Raw genomic sequence first — 25,349 nt, forward strand, 5'->3', positions numbered from 1 at the left:
GCAATGGCACAGGAGGAACGGGCAGGAACTGATGCCCAGGAAGCTCCACCTGGACAGGAGGAAAAGCTTCTTGGCCATGCAGTGACCCAGCACTGAACAGGCTGCACAAGGAGGGTGTGGAATCTCCCTGACTGGAGATATTCCAGAACCCTCTGGACACACTCCTGTGCCCTGTGCTCTGGGGTGGCCCAGCTGGAGCAGGGAGGTGGGACCAGATGAGCCACTGTGGGCCCTTCTGTTCTGTGATCTCACAGAATCTCACAAGATGGTTTGGGTGGGAAGGGACCTTGAAGCTCATCTTGTTTCAAACCCCTGCCATGGGCAGGGACACCTTCCAACAGACCAGGTTGCTCCAAGCCCTGTCCAACCTGGCCTTGAACACTTTGAGGGATGGAGAGTCCACAACCTCTCTGGGCAACCTGTGCAAGAGTCCAAACTGAAAATCAGAGAAAAAACAAGAAAAACCACAGACCTCTGACTTTTGATACGGGGCTGCAGAGCAGGTCAGGGCGGTGTTCACATCTCACTAATGGTGTTATTTTCTCAAGTGGATCTCATCCAGTCTGAGTTCAGTGATGTTGCCCCCCACCTCATCACCTTGCTAGCTTGGCATCCAACTTCACACAGCATGACAAGGCAACATTTTTATGAACAAGCCTAATGTCTGTGATCTGCCTTCATATGAGATTAGTTTCTTCCCAAATGCCTGTTATTCCAGTTGTTAAATTACTCTAAGTCATGCTCCAAGGCATGTATAGTATACTACAATCAAACAGGAACAACACTTCGCATATCATTAAATGCCAAATTCTTTCTGCCACTCTGGAAGCAGAACTGCAGCCAGAAATGTCTGCTTTCTATGCTTCTTTGTAATTCCAATTGCCAAGTGAACACAGGCTGGGGAAGCAGTTCTGCCAAGTGTCAGCGCTGCGCTAATATTGTTATTATTCTCCGGGAGTGAAGTATATAATGCTATTTTCTCCAAAGGCATTATTGATACCAAGGATTAGCATTACAATTTGTATAATTATTGCAGTGCCCACAGGACTTTATGTCATCAAATATTTATACAGCTTGGAATAGTTGAGTGCAAATGATTTTAGATGCCTTGCTGGACCTTTGGAAAAAAAAAAAGTGATCAGATCAGGTAGTTAATTCAAAGGAAAAGCGTATTACAGTATTGTCCCAGGATTCTCAAGACATATTTTGTCTCAAGATAACCTTGAAATCTCTTCACACTACTTTTTTTAATTAAGGGCCTTCATCTTCTGTTGTTTTTTTTTCTCCTAAGAACCCATGTAATTTCAAACATCCAGTATCCCCTTCTCACTTCATGGTCTGTCCCTTCAGTAGCCAGTGTTTGTTTTTTCTGCTTCAGGCCTCCACCCCACATACCCCTTCTGCACCACACAGCACATAATGCCCTGTTGTCCAGCTGATCCTGTCTCTTATCAACGTGGCCCAGTTGACAAAATTACTGCTTTGCTATTTTTTTTTTTACAAATGCCTGAAGGAGGATTGCTTATCAAAAATACAGTTTCATTCTAAAATATACACTGTAAGATATTTCTAAATTAGGAACATATGAATGCAGTTTGTTCAAAACTCTATGTAATTGGAAGTCAAAGGCAAACGTCCCATTTCTGTTTTTTAAAGAGACACGAGGCAGTGCCTTCACCTTTGCAAGGCTCCAGGGCCAAGACAGATTTTCAAACAAAGACATATGCAGGCTAAAAATCATGCTTATAAATGACATACTTGGAGACTGGCTTCACACCAACAGAGTAGGTTTAGATGGGATATTTGGAGGAACTTCTTGGCTGGCACAGGTTGCCCAGAGAAGCTGTGGCTGCCCCAGCCCTGGAAGTGTCCAAGGCCAGGTTGGATGGGGTTTGGAGCAACCTGGGCTAGTGGAAGGTGTCCCTGCCCATGGCAGGGGGGGGAATGAGATGGTTTTAAAGTCCTTTCCAACTCAAACCCATCTATGATTCCATGGTTCTATGATTTTTTTGAAGCAACTAATAACTATTGAACTAACTCTGCTGCAAAAACCTCTACTAAATGATTGATTTAGTAAAAGCTGAAACCTCTGGAAATCCTAAAAGCAAGATGACTATCACAGCACAGTCCTATACCAGAAACAGTCAAAAACTTGATTATGTAAAATGGCATAAGCCCTTTTGCTTTTTACATGAATAACATTGCTTCATCTGTTATCTCAGGTTAGACCATGACTAAAACAAAAAAAACCTCAGTCTCATGATGTTGAGTCTCAGTAAGTTGGACCTGGTGGCACAGAGAGCAAGTGAGACATTCAGAAAGAGTAAGAAGTTATTCTCACCATATAATGTATGGTGTTTAATCACAGTTGTGTTGCAAAGTGAAAGTAGTGTGCAATAGTTAAGCACTAGTAGAATAAATCTGTCTTAATTGTGTCTTGAACTACATTTGAGAGTGTTTAAATAGATAATTTTGAAAAGATCAAGAGCAAGGCCTAGTAAGTAACACTCCATTAGAGATAAAACAATTAGCAAGTTAGCAAGACACCACACAACTACAATTTCAATATCAGCATTGTAGGACAAACAAGGGTAGTGGCATTAACAACACCTTGCATTAAGATTGAAAAAATTTCTATTTTCATTTTTCATTGTGTTCTATTTGGTCTCCTATCACAGTAAGTGCAGACAACACTATTTCTACAAATACCTAGAGTGTGACAAAAGCCTGTCTTTTCATTCTGTAATTAGAAAAAGGTTTGCACATTAAGAAAATCCAAATGTGGCATATGCTGCCTTCTATTTTCACCTTTCCCTCCCCTCAAAGCATATTCATAACAAAAACACTGGCACTGGGACCATTGTAATAGAAGCAGTGTTATGCTCTTCAAAAACAGGATTAAAAAAACATGAGGGAGAGGGTGGCACACGTTCTCTCTTCTGCCAAGTGGTTCCTATTCAAAACAGATCAGGGCTTTGATGAATACTTCCATGGAAGATAATGGGACTGGAAGTCACTTTGGAAGCAGCACAAAGACTCCAGTGAGGTCAAATCGAGTTAACTGAAGCAGAGAAGCTGACCCAGAGTTTTACCACACTGAAATACTGTCTGTGCCACGAAGTTCAGGCCATTGATTTAATTTTAGGCAAACATCCATCCTTCTACCCCAAGGCATCTCATAGATACCCTTCAACTAAATTACATCATTAAAAGCAACCACTAAATAAGGAGAGGATCACTAGTTTCTAGCTCAATTCTCCTTTTAGCTTGTCTTAACCAAAGTTGTATCACAGTAATTGCAAATGACTTTACTATCATTAACATCACTAAACTTCATGGAGAAAGCAGTCTGTAGGGACATTAAAATAAAATCAACTATGCAAAATTAAAAGACTCAACAACTCTTCTTTAAGGCAGTGTGATACTAATTAACAAAAATTGCTTTCTGGTTGAGGATTTCTCTTGGCTGTGTAAATCAGGGGAGATGCTACTTTGTGACTTAAAGCAGACAAATCAGGGAAAGAAGGGAAAAAACCCACCAAACCTACGCTCCAACAAAACCTGGTAAACAACACAGTTCAGTGAAAACGTGTTGAAATGCAAACCCTTCTCAGCCAGGAGACAAGATTTACCCAAAACCCTTGGTGTCACATGATAGTGATTAAGGAGAGAACTGAAATTTCAGAACAGTCTTTTGAGTGAAGCCCTGCAGTACCAGCCTGGCTTTGGATGAAGGCTTTCCTCCCTGCTCTTGGGTTTGGCTGCTCCTTGCACGTGGGTCAAGATCTTTGCCCTTCTTTCTACAGCTGATGTTGTGCTGCGTGTACAACGAATGCAGAGAGCTTGGAAATAACCAACACCAAAGAAAATTATATGAGCTGCACTTTCCCTGTCTTAATATCCTTCTTGGGACAGAAGAAATAGCAGGTTTATATTTTTATGAGAAAATGTACTGCCATTATTTGAAAGGATTAAGTTTCATGCTTAAGGAATCACGTTTAAACTTATTTTTCATAACTGCAAGACTGATTTTTACCCTGTTTAAGGAACATTTGGCTCTCTTGAATTTCTTATTGCATCTTCTGCCTATTAAAAAAAGAATAGTGACTATGCAAAAAGCAAAGGGACACTTCTGGAAATACAGAGTACCAAACCAGCAGGGAGAATGACCCGCCAGAAACAAAACCATAATTCAGACTGTACAGAAGGTTCTGTACAGAAGGTTCTTACTCCAGAGGAACAAGAACTACGGAAAGAGGCTCAGAGTTAATATTAGCTAAACCAATTTTATGATGAATTATGATCATTATAATGATCAAGTCGTTATTTAAATTACTTCCTTCAGTACAGAAACAAATATGGGACTTCTCTAAAAGTAAAGAGTTGTGTTTATTTGGGGGGGTACATTTTTAGTAACTCATTGAGTGGGTGCAGTAAAGTTCTTCAATTAACAGCAAAACTGAGCTTTTAGACTAAGCTATCCTTATGAGATGCATCCCTATCAGACTAAACTGTCCTGACTTTAGCAGGTGGGGTTTCTTTGTTTTTAGCTCTTCACATAAATAAAGCAATTATCATGTGGAAGATATGAAGGCAACAACTTCCAGTAAGTACTTCTAGGTTATGGAGATTCTTTAAATTTAGGGCCCACAACACTTAGATCTCACATTAGAAAAGAGAAAAAGGGGGAAAATATTTATGTAATAGTGTATTGTCAAAGAAAGGATATTTAGACATTTTCATTTCTTAAGTGCAGCACTGAATACCACCAATAGCCTGTTATTTTAGAAAAGCAAGTATTTCTTGGAATAACAGCTAGGTAACCAAAATGCTTAACTGGCTGAGGCTGTATAATCTCCAGGAGACTGACTCAGGTTAAATTCTGACACCCTTTACCAGCCTCTTGACAGTAACACTGCTGTCAGTGGGATTCTGAAACCAGTGCTGAAGCCTGGGCTGCTGCTCCTTTCAGAGCAGAAACCACAACCACATTTTGTAAAGAACCATCTCTTGTTGTTGACGTGGAACTCTTGAAAAAGGCAACCAAAGCCTAACAAACACTCACCTAAATATGGAGACAGCCTTTATGAGGTGTCAACTCTGACATACCACAGTTTGGTAGCTGGACAGAGCCAACCCTATAGAACACAATACAGGGCCCTCACAAATGCAAACCAACATTGTTTCTGCCAGGAAAGCTTGGACTGGGTGATCCTCAAGGTCCCTTCTGATCCTAATTTAGCACTTCCATTGCATCAGTATGGAAATGGGTCCTTTAGAAGAAGGGGAGTTCGTCTGTTGGTAGGTGGTCTCCCAAAACAAGGATCAGGAAGGTATTTAAAGCTGACCCAAACAGGTGTGAATGACATCTTCTGCCCACCCAACCAGGGGAAAGGAGAGTTCTTCTGTCTCCAAGAACTCTGAGTCCTGTTTGCACCACCCCATACTGAACTCAGACACACCTCAAAGCCAACCTTGCTCAGTCCACTTCACTCCTAAAATTCCCCTTGCTCATCATAAACTCCTCTGACATTCAATATGTCTCTTGTCCTAAAACTGTGCACCTTCAAGCTTTTGCCAACCCCCTCTGCAATAGAAGCAGCTTTTCTTCCCTATCTCCTCCACAGTGTACCCTTCCCAGCCACTGAATAAAAAAAAAATTAGTAGAGAGTTGCAGTCTTTTCTTACTTCAGGAAATAAAAGAGTTCAGAAGAAAGATGTACAACTAGAACAGCAGTCTCAAAAGATTAGATTTTTCCGATTCATATCTGCAGAAAAGGCAACAACTGAAGCTTGAAAGAGTTGCAAGAATAAGACAAGAGCTGAGCTGAAAGCAGCCAACTCCAGCCTCCTCAGACATCAGTTTGATTTGTCCTCCCATCCTAGATTCCAGCTCTGCTCACGCTTGAGCCTGTTCTGTGTAACTCTGAGCTTCACTTGTTCTGTACCAGCAATATCATTTCTTGAGACTCTACTAGTTCCTAATGATGTGGAATATAATGTGTCACTGCTGAATGCAGTTCAGAAATATGCAAAAGAGAAAATGCCAAACTTTGAAAGAAAATCCTGCCTTAGCACACTATTAGACTAATCATGTGAAAATGTTTATTTGCTATGAAGTCACAGTTATTAAATAAATTGGTCCATTCTGCAGTGCCACAGTACTCTTACATGGTGTAGCAAGATTTCTTTAAAATTATGTTGAAGAAGATACATTCAGCTAACGAAATTAATGAGCTTTAATACTCCCTTGAAGTACAGGTTTTCAGCACAAATTTGCTTCATTATCACAGCTCTGTAAACCTTGTAATGCTTAATGGTCACTGATCCTGCCCAGAACACAGTGAAACATGGCAAAAGTTTAATTGTACATGCACCTACATTTTAAAGCAAATAAGGCCATCTCCAAGGCTATTAATATAACAGATGCCTTTTATAATTAAAGGGATAATGTCCAAAGATTAGCTGGAAAGTATTTTAATTAAAGTTAGTAAATTACTGTTGAAGTCATCATTACATGGAAACTCAATTAAAATTAGATCCTTAATTCTGCAACAGCTCAGCGACAACAGTAAGTTTCCCCACATTTATGTCACATATAGAACTCCACCTCACATGCTGAAGCACCTCATTTGGTACAAGTTTTCTTCATGTGCTTAATACATACTTTATTGTACACCAAGTCTGGTGCACTGTTAAACGGACTTTATTTTTCTCCCTGCTGTTCTCAAGTAGAAGACTTTTTGCAATCTCATCCCCAAAGAGTAGCATTCACATAAAAAGTAATTTTAATGAGTTTATAAAAATATAGCCACAGAAAATGCAGCATTAGCCCTGGAAAACACTTTCTATGGGCACCATTTGAATGAATGGGCAAAGAGGCACAGAAGGACTCAATAACTTCTCTTGAATGCATCAGCAGCACAAATACAAATCCATTACAGGAAGTCCATCTGAAAGTGCATTTCAATAGCTCAATTTAGTAAAGGTTTACAAGGTCTTGGGATGGCACAAAGTGACTCTGGGAAGTAGTTAACATAACTAATTATAAGAACACATTTTTCTTCTTAACAGAGAAAGGATTAAGGTCATCTATTCTTTTTTATATTGAACTAAGTAAGAGCATACATTTTCAGTCTACTCTGTCAAGTTTTATGAGACATCAGACTCCATTTCTCCAGTTTGCTCTCTGTGTCACTAAGATATCTATTCGACACATTTCAGACTGTTCACAGACCCAAAAAGGTCAGTCAAACCCAAAGTTTATGCAAACACTTGCACAGATGTTGCCTTTGGAACAATACAGTGAAGTCCTTGAACGAACAGGAACAGTCTTTCTGCCCATTGTTCACCAGAAGTCTAAAATTAGATTTGTAGCTGGTTCCCCTCAGGAAGCAGTAAATGCCCACATTTTTGTGCTATTAGTCAGGATAAGGGTTTAGTGCAGTAATCACACACGTGTGCAGCAGTGGCAGAGGAGCTGGGGAACTTAGAGATGAAGATATTTTACTTTGCTGTCTAGAAACCCCCAAAGAACAGGTTTCTAGTTTAAGAAAGTAAAATTAAAAGCAGGCAAAGAGACCACAGTTGGTGTTGGGGCTGAATTGAGGTGAAGAGAGGGAAAACAGTCAAGCTGTCGAGTTCCTCCTATAAAGCAAATGCTGCTGCTGAGAGCAAAAGGCCAAGACCTTCCATCTCCAGCCCTGAAGTTTCTAAGTTCTACTCTACCGAAGTTCCACCATGTCCTAATCATGTGTTGGTTGTCCTCTCTCCCTCTGAGGAAGGGTGGCCTGGTATTACAAGCACTGATACCAGTAATATACACCCTGTTGCAAATAACTGCTGCAATTCCACATTGCTGCAAGAGGCAACGTTCTTTGTGTGCAGCTTTCAAAACCACAGCAAGCTATTTGCGGCAACTCTTTTATATTTCATTCCTATGATAACATTCAGCACACTGAGCCACTCCCTGCACATTTATCCTTTTGGGGCTGGTACTACAGAGTCTGTTACGAGCACTCGGATCCTACACAGACTGGACAAGCCAGAGATCACTCTTGTCAATATTTGGCTTTTACTAACAGAGTCACCATTACACCTGCACTAGATATTTGGTACTAGACTACACAAAAGAGAGCCCAAACCACAGTAAACTTTGATATGCTGGAAGGGTCAGTTATGATGGCTTTTATGGCACGTGGATACTGCACAGTTCCCAGGTGTCTGGGAACAGTTTCTCTGAGAAAGTATCCCTTACCTGACTGAATTCATTTGAACATGCAGTTTTCATGTGGCAGACCTCTTGAACTCCAGTAACAGCGGGGAGTATTTTCATTAGCTGCTGTGTTAATTCACCATAAGTCAACAAAGTTTAAATCTGTTAACTCAGCATTCTGGTGTGTGTGCTGCTGGTCAGGCAAACTGAGCTTTCTGTATCAGCTCATAGTTGCTATAATGTGGATAGAGACTTGAAATGGTGATCAGAGGGACGGAGCAGCTCGGTTGTGAGGAAAGGCTCAGAGAACTGGGATTGTGATTGTTCAGCCTGGAGAAGAGAAGCTTTGGGGTGACCCTGCAGTGCCTGAAGGGAGCCTGCAAGGAACTCTCAAGATAGACTCTTGAGAGGGGCCTGGAGGGACAGGACAAGAGAGTGACAGAGAGTAGGGTTAGATGGAATATTAGGAAGAAATCCTGCCCTGGAAGGGTGGGGAGGCCCTGGCACAGGTTGCCCAGAGAAGCTGTGGCTGCCCTGGAAGTGTCCAAGGCCAGGTTGGACTGGGCTTGGAGCAACCTGAGCTGGTGGAAGGTGTCCCTGCCCAGGTGGAACTGGGTGATCTTTAAGGTCCTTTCCAAATCAAACTGTTCTATGATTCTATGAAATGTGTCTTTTAAGAATAAATTGATGCACTACTCATCACTTCACCGTCTAAATTAGAATTACTGTTTCTGTAGTGGTGGGGAAAGCCCAGGTTAGGCTGTCAGAGCTGGCTGGCAAATGCAATTCCCTTCAAGACAGCAGAGTTTACTGCATGGCTTGCACATCCATGGAACAAAACCTCTTATTGAGTCAAAAGCTGAGATATACCACAGAGATGAGCATATATCTAAATGCAGTGTCTGAAGTGTTATTGATTTTCATAGCCAGTCAGAATATGTTCCACAAAATCACTGCCTTTTCACTGGTTTTGACCAGCTCTGTTGACTCCACTTACAAGGGTGTCTTTCAAAAAAGTGTTTAGTGGGGATACAAGAAGGAATCCATCAGGAAACAGCATACATTAAAACTGCTGCAATGAAGAAAACTTAATGGCACCAGCAATGCTGAAACTGCCTTTCTAGTTTGTTTGCTGCAGTCTTAAAATATATATTGAAAACTTAAAACTGCCCTTCCCCACCAACTCCACAGTGAATCTATTTTATTTTTGTAACTAGACTTGCTTGGATAATTCTTACAAGCATTTTTAACCTTTTTGCTACTGAGGCTTCTGCCCATACCTTAGGTATAGAATTCTCAAGAAACTTGAGAATTTCTACCGGTTTGAACTCATCTCATGTGATCTACTTCTTGCTTTTTCAATAGCAGGATACTAATTAGCACTTAACATTTACTTAATACATTCTATTACAGCAAAATGAATTAGGATCTTTATTAACCTGAACTGAGAAATTATGATATTGTCTATTCAATGACTGGGTATATTCACTGCATTTGTATTGTGTTGGTTTTCTTAGGATTCTACTGTATTTTCCTCATGCTGGGATAATGAGTCTACTAAATTGCTATCTGCAATAAATTTCTTGTGAAATGGTTCAGTTTCCTTTTTCCACTCTTTCATTTTCTGCTTTGAATAGAGAACCCTATAGTGAGATAGAGATTGCAAAGAAAAAACAATTCACAGAAGAAAAATCACTAGAGAGTTTGGAAGAGGATAAAACCAAAAGGTTCAAGGATTACAAATGCACCAGCTGGTCATTTATTCTGAAATACGTGTGATAAGTTTGTTAATAATGTCATTAGCTTTCATATAATTTTTTTGCCTCTCTCCTAGTCTGCATCTGACTGCTCTGCCCAACTGGTGCCTTTTGTCAGGGGCACATCACCCTTTCCACAATGACCCAATTTTTCCCTGTCAAGACTCTCTCACTCTCTTGTTTACCCACCAGCCATTTCTTTTCTATTTTGGGAAGAAACCACTACACCTCCTGGCTTCTTTTATTCTCACCCTTCAAAGTAGGACTATTTTCTTGAATCTTTGGCAGTAACTCTTCCCCAGAGTCATAAAACAAATCAATGTGAGTTTCACTTTGGCAATTTGAGATTTTTTTTTTACCCTCTAAGTGTAATCTCAATGACTACAAGGTATAGTGCCTAACTCCTTCAGAGGAAGAAATAAGCCTTTCAAAGCATTCTCTTCCACACTTGGGTCATGGCAAGATCAGCAAGACAGTCAGTGGTGGCAGAGACTAACTGGTAGAACATCTCTGCAGCTGACTAAGTGCAAAGACCTGACACTAAATAAAACAATGTTCGGACAAAGACCAAACAAAAGAATAAGCTCCAAGAATTTCTCTTTATTATCCTGGTAACCCACAAGAACCAATTCTTTTACCAAATGTCACAGAATCTATGGATTTACAGCCAATTGTCTCATGTAGTCCTTATTTCTTTCAAATTCAGTTCCATTCAAGTCAGCTTTGTAGCTACAACATTGCCTTAAGTGCAAAGAGATACAGAAAAGTGGCTTTTTATAAAGGTGTTCCCCACACATACACACTGTTTTTTCCTTTTCTTTATTTGAACAGCAAACTATTGAGTCCAGCTGAACTACTGATCATACTGACAGTTACCTTCATGAGAAAAATGCCCCCAAATGAGTGTTTGAGCCAGTGTTTGGGCTCTCAGACATGTCATAGCTGAAGAGCAATAGCAGAGTAAAGAACGTCACAAAGAACTGTTTGGTCTTAATGTATTTTGGTGTTTCTTATTGCTGCAAGAAATAAACTGATATGATCCCCCCTGCACAGGGTGAGGATGTCTATGTACTTATACTTGAAATCATCACCTCACCTTCTCTCTTCTTTATGGAACTGATCTATCCCAACCTTCATCTGTGGAGGCTGGCTACCATCAATCTCCTTTTCCTTCTCAGCTCCAGACATGTTCACACACACCTAACCTCTCACTTTGAAGTAGAATACTCAGCTTCCAGAACACAAAGGATCCAAGTATTGTCATCATACCTTTATCAGACAAGTAATGTCTCAAACATCAACAGCAGAGCTGCATTAATTGATGCCCAAATTTGGCTCTTTTTATCTTTGAGGGTGTTTAAAAAAGGTAAATAAATATGTAGAAGGTTCATGCTCTAAACTTAGCTGGCTCACAAAAGCAATGACTGCAACTTAATTTTGACTTGCCACTCTTACCTCAGACGGCTCAGTCAGATCTCCCTTTCCACTTTTATTTTAATCCTTTAGTTTTTATCCCACACCTGAACTCCTGTGGTTTTGAAGCAGATGCAGGACATACCCAATGATTGTACTGGCAGCACAGTACAACAGTGGATTCTGCCCCTGGGATGGGGTAACTCCAGATGGACGGACAGACTGGGAATGAGAGGCTGGAGAGCAGAGCCAGGAAAGGGCCCTGGGGGTCCTGGTGGTGCCAGTTGTCCCTGGGTCAGCAGTGCCCTGGCAGCCAGGAGGGACATCCCTGTCCTGGGGCACCAGGGAGGGGATTGTCCTGCTCTGCTCTGCCCTGGGGCGGCCTCACCTCAACATTGGGGCAGTTTGGGGGGACACAATGGAGGGAAGGGATTGAGCCATTGGAGAGTGTCCAAAGCAGGGCAAAGATGATGGGGAAGGGTCTGGAGGGGCCATAAGAGGAGCTGCTGAGGGCACTTGGCTTGTTCAGCTGGAGGAGAGAGGACTGAGGGCAGAGCTCACTGGAGTCTGCACCTTCCTCACGAGGGGCAGCTCCATCTCTGCTCTGTGAGCAGGGACAGACCCAGGGAGTGGCTGGAGCTGTGTCAGGGTAGGCTCAGGTTGGATCTTAGGAAAAGGTTCTTCCCCCAGAGGCTGGTTGGGCACTGCCCAGGCTCCCCAGGGCAGTGGGCACAGCCCCAAGGCTGCCAGAGCTCCAGGAGGGTTTGGACAACACTCTGAGGGCCAGGGTGGGATTGTTGGGGTGTCTGTGCAGGGCCAGGAGTTGGACTGGATGGACCTGTGGGTCCCTTCCAGCTCAGGATATTCTATAATTCCATGAACAAAACCTCAGAACACAGATGCATTTCCTCAGAATGATTTATATTGTGTGGGAAGGTTAAACAACTAGTCAAACAGTACTTGTGCAATGTTTCTTTTAACTTGTTTCTCATGTACTTTACTTTTCTTTTTGCCATTAGAAAAGCTCAAAAAGTTTAGCAAACATACACCAGTTACAAAATTAGGCATAAATCTTGGAGCCACTGGACCCTCAATAGTACTCTGAAGGCTTTTGTTCCTTTGTCTGCTTAAGTGAGACATATGTCACCATCAATATTGCTATCCCTAAAAATATACTGCTCCATTACCTTCTTGATGAAGGAAGAAGAAAACACATGCCTTTCCTTCAGCAACAGGTGAGTTTCTAAGTTGTTTTAGAATGTTGTTTGTTTACTTGTAGACATAATTAACTATTTTTTCCCTGTAGTTAATGACAGTTCCTTAGATGTCATTAAATATATTCACAAAGAACTGCTGTTGTACAGAACAAGTTATCCCAACATCATGAATTCAACTGCTGGTTTTGGTTTTCTTTCCAGAAAGTTCAGCTCATAAAAAATGTTAAGCCTAAAGTGTTAGACTTAAATAGAAAATAATCTGTAATAAAAGGCAGAAAATACTGATCCCTAATCAACTTTCTCACCCAATTACCTTTTTGTAAAGATAGTGATCTATAACAACTTGTTTGGTGATGTTTAGTTTAGTAAAGATACCTACTTTCTCAGGCAATAAATGCTGTTTTCAACAGTTTTACCCTTAAGAAACGAAACACAAAACCTAGTGGAATAGCCAGTATCAGGATATGTTGCTTTGCCAGTAGAATTTTTGATACAGAAGGGACAGGCAATGAAATTCCATATTTTTTTCACACCAAGATTAAATTGAACACAAGAAAATCTCCAAATTTATGGAGATTCAGATGTATTGTTTGTAAATGTACAAAAGAAAATCCATTTAATGAAGCATCTACGAATTTTCCCAATATTAACCAGTTTTACCATCCTTAACTATTACTTCTGGAGGATAAAACCCAACAGTAAAAAAATAAGACATTGGGTAAAAACCCAACTAAGAGCAATTTTGAGAACTCCAGGATCTCAACCATGGAAAGGCTGATCATGGAAGCACTGCAGTGTGATTTTGGGAAAAGATACCTAAGCTTGGCCTACATAACCCTTTAAGCTTCTAGACCGTTTCCTCTCCCTTACATGATTTATAATGCATAAGTAATTTTAAGCTTTACAGCTCAAACTGTGCCTGCTCTTCCCTCTTGAGCCCCAGTACGTAGAGGCAGATGGAATTTCCTGAGGAGTAATTGCCTCTGTCATATAAACCCTTCCATAAACTTATATAGTCCATTTATTGTCAGGGAGTTAAGCAGTGTCAAGGTAGGGAGGCAGCAAAATGAGGATTTGAGAGACTGAGGGCAATATTAAAGTATATTTGATGCAGAGACATACAAGCAACTTCTTTCTTCCCTGCCTTCCCTATTTGACTCCAGGGAAAAAGGATGTTGTTAAAGAACCACACTTCTATGCAACTACTGATATGTACACTGACTGATTTCTGCTTATTCTGCCTAACAAAGTCATTCACTGAGTTGCTCTGATTTAAAATATTGCATTAATAAATAAGGTTGAGACACTAAGTTTCAGTAGAATTGAATTAAAAGTAAAATAACTACAGTTTGCCTTGTTTTCTTAAAGGAAGAGCAGAATTGCATTGGATATTTGATTGCATTTTTTAGTAGGAAGGTGATTTTCCTCCTCCTCAAGAAAATAATTCAAATTCTGTGCAGTCTGAGTCAGCATTCTAGATCATGAAAAGAATTCAACACATCAGTCCATGTTTATTATTCCATATTACTTTTTACTGGTTTGATGTAAAGTGTTTTGCTAGATTTTTTTCGCCCAAGACACATCATCATTTGGCTCTTTGCCTTGTTTTTGCTTGTGTTTTTGCTGAACTAAAGAATCAATACCTGTATAAGCCAATTTTTAATTAAAGAAGCTGGGTCTATACAGAGATTTTCCTGGGTTTAATATTTATATACATACACCCCCCCCCCAAAAAAAAAGAAAGTAATTTCCCACCATAAGCCATATTTAAAGATTTCTGAAGTAAATGGGAAGACTTTTGATTTTCCTGAACTTTTGAATTACATCCTAGAAGCAAACATCACCAGAGATCTTACTCAGTCAAGAGGAAAAAAAGAGATCAATGCTCTTCTTTTCTCCCTTGGTTGGTCCATCCCTGACTGCAAGAGCAAGAAAATCAAATGCTAAAGAAACAGGTGCTCTGATTTATCTAATGAGGGCTGTGGAAAATTATCTGTCCAAAATTTTAGATTAAGAATCAGTTACGACTTAAGATGTAGAAAAACATACAGTTTTACAACAGATTATTTTTTAAGAGTCTCAAAGAGATTGAAAATGTTACAATTTAAGATGTGCTCTGTGATAGAAGGCAGAAGACAGAGTGGAGGGAAAGTGAAACAAGATCAACAAATCCAGCTTAAAAATACATCTCTCTCAAATATCCTTTGCTCTCATCTTTTAATACACACTGAATTAATTGGCTCAGGATTTGGGGTGCAATAAGATGGAGTTCTGTATGAGTATGTAAGACTTGCTGAACTGCAAATGTTATTTTAAGGGGTGTCTCTGCTTGAAGAATAATTGCACTTTCAAATTACAGACCACCCAGTCCTTCTGTGGTATGAAACAGAGAAACAGAGACAAAATGTTCATGCAGAATATTAACAATGAGCTGGGTAATCAGACTGAGGAAGAAATAGCAGAACTTAAACATTTCCCTTTTTTTATAACTTCTGGAGTTCTAGTCTAGAACCATCAGTGTGCCTCAAGATACTCAAAACATTTCTCATTCTTATGTTGGGACAAAAAATCCTTTGGCGACATCCCAACACCTGAAGGGGCCGACAAGGAAGGTGGAGAGAGACCACTGGCAAGGAACTGGAGGGACAGGACAAGGGGGAATGACTTCACACTGACAGAGGGCTGGGTTAGATGGGATATTGGGAAGGAATTGTTCCCTGTGAGGGTGGGGAGGCCCTGGCACAGGTTGCCCAGAGAAGTTGTGGCTGCCCCAGCCCTGGAAGTGTCCAAGGCCAGGCTGGATGGGGCTTGGAGCAACCTGGGCTGGTGGAAGGTGTCCCTGCCCATGGCAGGGGGTGAGACTGGATGAGCTTTAAGGTCCCTTCCAATCCAAGCCAGTCTGGGATTTGATGATATGTGTCAAGAAATAAAGGATGCTGTAGAAAAAAGCTCTGACAATCTCCTTTGTCTCCTGTCATGCTGGACATGGAGCTCGATCCTGACCTCAGGCCTGCTCTGTGCCACTGGAGATTTAAACCCACCAGCTCTGGTCTGACTCTCAGGCTCATCTCTCAGGCTGTGGAGAGCGACACACTGAGGACAAACATCTAAAATTCCAGCTCTGCACAAAAGGTTGAAGGTCAGAATTTGAGCTGTGCACACAGCTTTGGTGCCTACAAGGGTTAAGACAAATGATTCTTCACCACTGCAAGTTTGGTTGTGTCATGTTCCTGTAGAGAAACCCAATGGCAGGACACAGCTCCACCTGGAATTCTGCAAAAGTGCTCAAAGCAGGCTCTACATGCAGAACTTAAAACTGTCTTTTTATCAGATTTCCTCCTTCAGGCATACTGTGCAATGGGAGGGAAGCAGTTTTGTGTCAATTTACACAGGATTCAATAAAAGCAAATTAAAAATTGTTTCCTATTAAAATCGACACAAGTTTTCTATTATCATGAGTATTATTAACTGGAGATATATATGCCAGATCTTCTTTTAATTACAGACATATAACTTACACAAAGAGAAGTCATATCTTCCAAGTAATTACAGGCAGCTCTAAAGCATATTATTGTATTATTAAATTAAAAAATCCGCTAGTCGAAAGATCAGAAATTAAATACGGAATCATCCAGCACTCAAAGAAATAGTGGGCATAGACAGACATGAAATAAGCTAAATTACTCAGATTTAAAACACAGTCTTCACACAGAAAAGAATTATATGCTGCAGCAGCGGTTGGCTGCAGTTTTCTAAATCAGATGTAGCTACCAGCAAACTATTCAGCTCTCATTAAAAAGTACCAAGAAGCAAACCCAGTTTATCCCAAAGAACAGCAAACAACATTTCCCCCCCAGTGAAATCATTTCTGGAGAGATGCCCCATGCAGGATGAGGAAAATGAACAGCACTGTACAAGAAGAGCCTCGTGGATTAAGCAATATTGTCTAACTTCAGTTCTTCAGAACTTGTACAAGCATATGTGATTTAATCCTTCCTTTTCAAGCTGAGAACACAGAATCCCTTCTACTGTCCAATGGTAGCAAGACAAAGTTGAAGAAAGAGGCACAGGCCCTACTCCAGGTGGGTTAAACAGCCCTCTCAAGCCCTCATTAGTAAGATGCCAACAACCCAAGCCTGAATATTTTATCCACAGCTTTGTTCAGCCCTCTGAAGAGACAAATCTGGCTGTGCAGTGGCCACAGAGCACAGAGACTCCTTGAAGTCAGGAGTCTTCCTTTACCTTGGCCTAAACTGCCCACAAATTGTGCCATCCCATCACAAACCAGCCCAGCTTTCATTCTTCTCCACAAGTCTGAATTAATGTTGAGCCTTAATAAGATGGAAAATAGTACAGATTAGAAAGAATCACAATGCATAAAACTGCATTTTGAGGTTGAGCTGGATATAGACTTTAAGTGAGCTGTTACATATTTTACTGTAGATCTAGAGCAGGATATCCAGGAAGCATTTCAAAGGGAGTTCCAAGAGCCTTTTCTATATGACCATGGAGAGAGGCAAACAATTTAGGTAAAACATTTGCTAGATACATATTTAAAGTGTACATCTACTTTTATATCAATGTTTAAAGTTCAAAATACTGAAATGTTTTATCCTTTTTTCCCCCACTGGTAGTTTCCAGTAGCGAACAGATCCACAAATGCCATAACATTGCAAGAATTATTCTTTTAATCAGATTTGCCTTCTAGTTTTGTAAGCTGAACAGGTTTAGCAATTTGTGATAAGTTCTGAACTTCTGCATGTTTATCTAAGCTGAACTCAAAGCAATCCTCTTGAAATCTGCCCTGCTACAAATGTGAAGTGCTGAAGATCTGCCTTGAGGTTGTGCAGCTTGCATGGAAGCCTCGACTTTGTATTTTTATAAGTGACTTTCCCTGGTGTGTTTTCTTTTGATATTGTAGTTATGGCCTTTTTCTTAGATTCATTTTCCTCACAATGTGGATAGGACTCCTATAAAACAAGATGTCTTTCTCTCCCTACATGTCAAAGCACAAATGATGCCTTTTTTTTTGATTTTTTCCCTCCAGTTATCTTTACACAGTAGAGCCACAATTCCAAACTGAAATGCCTGAGAGGTAATTTAGTCTTAAACTACATGAGAACCTTTGCAATTTTAAGCAAGTATCAACTCCATTCATGTCAAGGTTAACAATGAATTTTACTAGTAACCTTAGCAAGTACTCTGCAAATATAGAGGCTGATAAATTTTATAAGGCATGAACACCCCAGAAAGCTCTTGAAATGTCCATCAACCCTCACAATGACCAGCTCTCTTTGGACACACATCAGTAGGAAAAGACACCACAAGTTTTAGTTGGATGACATAAGACAAAGGGTGTTCTGGTATCAAATATTTGCTGCATAAAACCTGTTGTTTTTTTTGTTTGGTTGGTTTTTTTTCTGGCTAATTCAAAGTGTCATCAGAAAGGATTACAGAGCAAAGGAAAGAGAAAGAGTGAGAGAGAGGAGGTGAATTAATTCCTCCATACCAGAAAGCCAGCTTTCAGTCAGCTTTTCCCTGGATGTTTGTATCTGCAAGCCTACCGAGGATTCCAGCAGAAGAAAGTCTATTAATTTTCCATGTACTTGTTGACGAAAAAGCTATCAGGATTATGGGTTGAATATTTCTAGAGTAGGGAAAGTAGGGGATGCAATTAATCTCTGTGAACTAAAATATACCTCTTTTCATTAATCTTTTATTGTAAATGAGCAAAGTAATTGAACCAGTACCACACTGTCAGAATAAATGCAATGCCAGTGGGATATGCATGAGAGAGCACATACTGATTGAGTATTAAATATCTAACGGCAATAATTTATGGTTCATTACCTCTTTTTGGAGTTCCTTAGTTGCAGAGTGCTTGAATTTTAAGCAGACAGACTTTCAGCAGAAACTGCTTTCAAAAGCTGAACATACCAAATGCTCAAAACCCTCATCAATCTACTTAAAATTCAGAGTTTTGTACTTAGTTGAGCCAAACTCTGCACTGCCAGAAACATGCAGGCTATTTGCAGCTTGGATTAATGCAATTAAAGGTGTGGTCATGAGGATCAAGGATCATGTGCAAAATGAAATTCAGAGCTATGAACAGAGCATGGCACATAAGCAGATCCCACGTAATAATTTTCAAATACCTTGTTACATGTGTTTGTATAGGGAGAATTCATACAGGAGACACAGCTTCATGCTGTTCCCTTAGATCCTGTCACAGGGAACAGGATCCCAGGGAATGACAGGAGCTCTGTTAGGGCAGGGTTAGGTTGGATCTCAGGAAAAGGTTCTTCCCCCAGAGGCTGGTTGGGCACTGCCCAGGCTCCCCAGGGCAGTGGGCACAGCCCCAAGACTGCCAGAGCTGCAGGAGGGTTTGGACAGTGCTCTGAGGGACAGGGTGGGATTGTTGGGGGGTCCTGGGCAGGGCCAGGAGTTGGACTGGATGGTCTCTGTGAGTCCCTGCCAGCTCAGGATATTCTATGACTTCGAAAAGGCTAATTCCTAGATAAGGGAGCAAAGCATGGCCACTTAGAAGACTCTGTTACACAGGATCACTCAGTTATCAAGTAATTAACTCCCACCTGCTCAAGGGGGGAAAAAAAAAAAAAATCAGACATGGACTTGCCTAGTTTTATATATAAACAATGTTATGTCTTTATTCTGACTCAAGCATCCCTGACAGCATCAGTCACAGTGAATTGTGGCAGTGGTAAGAGTTAGTAATAGCCTGACCTCTGTCCTTGGCACCCCTTTTTCATGGACTCTGAGCAGAATCACATGCAGGGGAAAGATGTCACCTTTGCTAAATTGACACACCACGACCTTCTTCCCCAACAGGCCTCCTGACAGATTCCAGCTGTCCTGCTTTGACGGAAGCTTTCAAGGATCAAAGAAAAGATCAAACTGGAACTGGAAATAAACGTCTCAGTGTTTTTATACCGCCTTCATCTTGATTTCATAGGGGTGTAACTGATGAAATCTGAGGCAAACGAGACAGGAGTCAGCCCAAACATACGGATTTTAATTCTCTTTCTGAATTTTACTTTCTGTTGCCTACTGGAACTGGTCCTGGAATGCAGGCAGGGCTCCTGAGTCTCTGTTCCCAGTGAATTCTGCTCATCTGTTGAAAATTAAACTGTCCTATTCAGACACTGCTCACTTGGCAACAGACTGCTCTGTTTACTGTTTATTGATTTTTGTTAACTGGGACTACAGAGAAGAAGCATTTCAGTTTCAAAGTCGTCCCAGAGGACACTGGCAGGTTACAATCACTTATACTGTAAAAAAGCTTCATGTTAATTGACTCTATATTTACATATTATGAATGCATATTTTAATCTGTTTTACATGAATAAGTCCTCCACAATGAAGATTTCATTTCCTTTTTTAAAACAACATAACTACTTGCCTTATTTGAAGAGGCAAATCTCTTCTAAATTGTTTTGACCTTTCCTTGTGTCCTTTCTTAAAGTCGAAGTTGTAGCTGCCTTCTCAGTTCAGGAATTTTTTATCTTAAAGCAAAGGGATGAACTGAACTTCAAACTGAAACCATTTCATTGTGCTCTTTCTAGTTTGGCAAGTCACCCTGTCTGTCTGTATTTGAAACAGCCAAATTCTTGACTAGCTCAACTAAACTATTTTTAGCCACAATAGACAAAAAGCTGATAATAGACCAACTTCAGCAATACACTGGAAAAAGGACTCTGGTCAAACCCAGAAAGATATGGAGATATCCCAGACTAATAAAATAGGAAGGTCAGGACATTAATCTAGGATGGAACAGAACCAACCAAACATGGCACTCCTACTGCTGTTTAATATTTTGTCCTCAACCTTGGCAAAGTTTGTTCTCCTTCTGCACAAATCTTTTGTTTGGAGCCTCCAAAGACAACCTGCATTAAGATGAAACACTTTCTTACCCACGTCTAATTTCATCACCATCAGATCAGGTCTCAATCAAGACTTCAATAAAATATTACCCACTTATCCAGTACAGTCTCTGGCCTCAAACCTTACTTTTAGGCAGAGAAAGTGCCTAAGTAAGTAGTCATCATCTCTACCCCATCCCCCAAATGTTTCTCTATGCTCTGCTATTTTCCAAGACCACAGTAAACGCTGAAAGCCATCTCTGGATAGGTTCTGTAAACAGAGCCAGGCAAAGCTTTCCCCATGAAGTAGCTGCCTCCCTTGGCACAGTATCCATGCATTTTCATACATTATTAGCTCACACAGGACTCTGCTGCTGCCAAAGATAAATGCCTCCATCCTAAGGCCTCAGGTGAAGCCCTAATAAGGAGGCACCTTAAACATTTCTATTTGTCAGGCACCACATTTAAAGCTCTGCAATAAAACAATTAAGCATATTCACAGATGTGAACAGTGCAGCCCTGAGTGTTATTATTCCATTTCTACATTCTCAAATCACTCTAATATTGCTCTAGTAAATGTGTGCTCTAGGGGCTTATCTGTTACTGTTCTATATCTTCCCAGCACCTTTGTAGCAATGTTCTTTTGTGTTTGGAATTACACCCTGCAGAAATTACTTCCTGCCACCGAGACAGACCAATTCATTTTATGACTACAAATCTATATTAATGTCTTTTCTACTGTATTTAACGATGCAAGTCCTTCCACTTGTTACTTTTAAGCACATCAAGGCCTGGATTTCTGGAGACAGCAGTGCATACAAAGATCATAGTGGGGTTTATTGCCATTAGCAACTACCTGATGTTCCCACGACCAATACAGTGAAAACATGTGTGTGTTACATTACAAAGTTAAATATAGATAAACAAACAAAAATCAGAGCCAGGCAACTGCAGTGGAACAGTTACAAAGAAATAGTTCTCATTTATATTTTTACTAAAAGCCAATCCAGCATCATAGCAGCAGAACAGAAGATAGCAGCAGAGTGCATATGGAATTTAATTTTGAATGATATTGAAAGGTCAGTACAGAATTGCTCAGCTCATATTTTTGTGAAGATAACATGTGTGAACTAGTTATTTCCTCCTTTTAACATATAATGACCTTGTCCTTTGATTTAATGAGAAAATTATACATGCTGCACTCAGATTTAACAAACTCTCCAGAATTAAAGATAAACCAAAGGAAGGGAAAAAAATAAAAGAGGAATGAGATTGAGACCTCACACTTGCAACCCAACCATCTGGCAGAAGAAAGCCCAGAGATACCAACACAATGACCTGTGGAGCCTGTGGTGTGACACATGCTGGAGCAGAGAGGGGGAAAAGCTGTGCAATAGCTCATCCTACCTCAGGTGCACTGACCTTATTAATGTGATATAATGTGAACAATGTACAGAGTTAAAGTGCCAAGTCACATATGTGCTGCTGGTAGCAAGGAATGGGAAAAGACAACAGTGTCTGAAACACTGAACTGTTATAACTTGAGAAGAGTTCTATAATCTTAATTATATGAGGTTGCTCAACCCGTGTTAAGGTCATATGTCTCAATTCTAAAGATTCCAGCAGTATCCCATGTCACAAAGGAACATTCATTTGTTCATTAAAAAATCTGATTTAAATTTTCAATCAATTTTAGCATTTCAATTGTTCTTCTCAACGCCTATAAAAACATTGAGACCTGGCACCATTAAAGAACCTCTGCTAACATACAGAAGTGGAAGAGTGAACTCCTAATTTTTTTTCTAGCTCTGCTACAGCCACTGCACACCCCTGACTACGTTTCTTTTGTTCTCTACCCTTTAGGCCTCTTCTAATTGCCATCATTCAAAAGATTTGAAATTTGTGTGGCTATAACATCCCCAGGACGTGTAAGACAAACAACACAACACTGCAACTATCTGTGCCTGCTTCCCACTGGCAGCTGAGGAAATCCAGCTGGAGGTGCAGAAGTTCAAATAGATGGATAATTGCTTGACTATTACTCTTCTTGCTTACTTTTCAGGCTGAACCTGTGCAGGTGATGTGCTGGCACCACCCTGAGCTGTTTGACAGGCACAGGGTGACCATTCTGTGGCTTGGGCCACAGACACATAAAGGTGCAGCTTTAAAAGAGAGATTTGTCCTTCCCTCCCAGTTTATTTCTTTGATTTTGTGCAGGTTTTTAGTTTCACAAGCACACTGAGTGGAGAGACAGACAAGACCAGAGAAGGATTTCTGCAGATGAACAGTTCCACAGGGATCACCTGAGGGAATCCTTTAGAGGCTCCAGTGGCAGATACGGTTTTGAACAATGAATCTTTAGAATTGTTTAATGAATATTAGATTATATTAAATATACAGGTTACATCTGAAGCTTGACTAAAGCAACTGGTATTGAAATTTTTTTTGCTTTGGAAAGAAATGAAAACAAGAACAAACTGAAGACTACTGAATTCACGTTGGTTCTCATGATATTATTCCCCTTTGCTCGCTTCAGAGCAAGTTACTCACAGGAATACAAAAACCTGCCCAAGACAAGAGCTGGTTCCAATGCCATGGAAAAGAATAACAGAGGAGACAAAAAGCCCTGCTCATCCTCTTCACAGGTATCAGCCTGATGCAAGCCTGTCTCACCTGAGTGAGGGATGAGCAAGGCCCAAAGCTCTGTACTATGGTTTTGGGGGTCCACAGATGAGTTCCTTCCCTATGATCTATCTTCCAAACAACCACAGCGTGGCACTGTGACATTCCAACTGCAAACGTGCAGTTCTTTCCCTCGAGCCAGGAGACAGCTGGTGACAGAACCCACAGAAAGGCACATGTGGTGGGTGACATGTTCTCTGAAACAACTGCTTTGTTCTCCAGCTCTGCTCCCAGCAGCCTCCATCGCTCACAGCCATGGCCAAGGCCGGGCTCCCAGTCCACACCTCCTGGGCTCCCATTTTGCTGGGAAAGCAAGGGTGCAATCCTTGTGCTGGGTCACTGCCAGCAGCTGCTGTGCTTTGGGACTGTTCAAAGGCAACAAAGCAGACTGCTTTTCCTTTGTTCTGAGAAAAGCACCATCCTACTGCTAACGTTTGATACTCGGGGAAGCACTTTTGACAAACCAATATTTTCTACCAGAAAAAAAAAAAAAAATTATCAAAGAGCTCCACCCTCAACATCCACATGGACACCAAAGAGTCCTGTCCTGCTCCAAAGAGTGTTACTGTACCATTGTAAAACATTTTATAAGGGGGCCTCGAATTCTGAAGCAAATTTGTACTTGTAGATCATGGGGTAAAACAAAATAATCACTCAGCATTCTCTAAACAGTTTAAAATAAATATTACAGCCAGCAAGAAACTATTTATTATAGAAAGTATTACACAGGTTTTGTTGACTGGAGTCCAGCCAAGAACTTCTAAAATGGGGTTCTTTTGTTGGTTTGGGGTGCTTTTTTTTCTATTTTAAAATAATATAAGCTCATGAAAGGCTGCAGCCCTTCAGTCCCTGTCTCTAAAGGTGGCCTGAATTGTCACAGAGCTGTTCTGGGGCCTGTCACAGCACCACTTCATGTATCCCATGGCTCTCAATTGAAATACTGATCAAGTCTGGCCCCACTGAATTTTTACAATTAAAGTTTCAAGGTGACATGCTATGGCATAACATTAGGCATAGATTTCATTTGTCCTTCATTAATAATCAACCTTACAGTCAAATATCCATTAACATGAACTGCATAATAAAATCAACAACAATTTCAAATGAATTCCCATATGAACAAAACATCTCAAATGCTTAATATTTCACACTCCTCTTTCACCAGATACAGTTCAGTAGCAGTCTAGGTCTTTGAAATCTTCATAATGCTTTTTATCTTTTGAAATTAAACATTTCCCTTAGACTTTCATATCACCCTTATTACTTTACATCGGTGCCAAGTCAATTCCCTTTCTGGATTACATCTTTTCTCTCATATCTCCTTTACTATTTAACAAACAAATCCTTTTCTCTGGATCTTCTCTGGGTATTTACTAACAAAAAAAGATGCTGTTCTAAATGAAATTAGCAGAATCAGATCCTAAGGCAGCCATCCTCTGCTGCACAGGATGACATGTCCAATAAGTAAAAATTCAGAGATAGAAATGCATCAAACAAGCAAAATTAACAGTTGGCTTTCTATATATAACTTAACTTGGCAATGTAGGCCCACTGGTGTACTGGATTATTATGAAAATAATCCTTCAACAATGCAAATTTATGTCTCTTTCACTGTCCTTTAGATTTTTTTTCCCCCTAAGCAGTAAAGATTCAACCCACCATGCACATTTAACCTGAAGCTATTCCGTGCAGGAACACAACAGCTCCAAAGAACAAAAACCCCAGCAATTATCATCATTAATAAAGAAAATTTTCCCCAATTGTGACTGGAGCCTTTAAAGGTTTCAGCTTTAGCTACTTTTTATGGATGTGAGCAGTGTGATTGCTTGTATTCTGCAGAGTAGAGGTGACTTTGTCATGCTCAAAATCTGCGCTTTTTGATGTTAACTAACTTCCTATAAAACCCTGTGAATGCCAGATAAGGAGGCTTTTACCTGAGAGCAGCTAAGTCTGATAAGTGAGGTGTTTGATTAAGCTCAACTAAGATTAGGAGAAAGTTATTGATGCCTTATCTCAAAAGGACTATTCAGTTAGACAGCTATCTCAGGAAGGAGCCCTCCTTTTTCTCTACTTGACAAAGCCAGAATCCAACCATTTTAAATCCAATCCACTTACAGAGTCCAGACAATACTATTCATTTACTAGAGCTGAAGTTGCTGCATTTCTATGGCAGATTAGGACAATA

At 40.4% G+C, this 25,349-nt stretch overlaps 1 long non-coding RNA gene across 1 annotated transcript; it reads left to right on the forward strand.

The window, feature by feature from the left end:
• The first annotated feature begins 12,241 nt into the window (after positions 1-12,241).
• LOC127479278 (uncharacterized) lies at positions 12,242-19,550 on the forward strand. Its single transcript, XR_007907522.1, has 2 exons — positions 12,242-12,620; positions 19,452-19,550. It is a non-coding gene; the product is annotated as an uncharacterized LOC127479278 (long non-coding RNA).
• The last annotated feature ends 5,799 nt before the right edge of the window (positions 19,551-25,349 follow it).

The sequence above is a fragment of the Manacus candei genome, unplaced genomic scaffold (genome assembly GCF_025592945.1).
Source record: "Manacus candei isolate 608988 ecotype Guabito, Panama unplaced genomic scaffold, ASM2559294v1 h1tg000065l, whole genome shotgun sequence".
NCBI classification, from domain to species: domain Eukaryota; kingdom Metazoa; phylum Chordata; class Aves; order Passeriformes; family Pipridae; genus Manacus; species Manacus candei.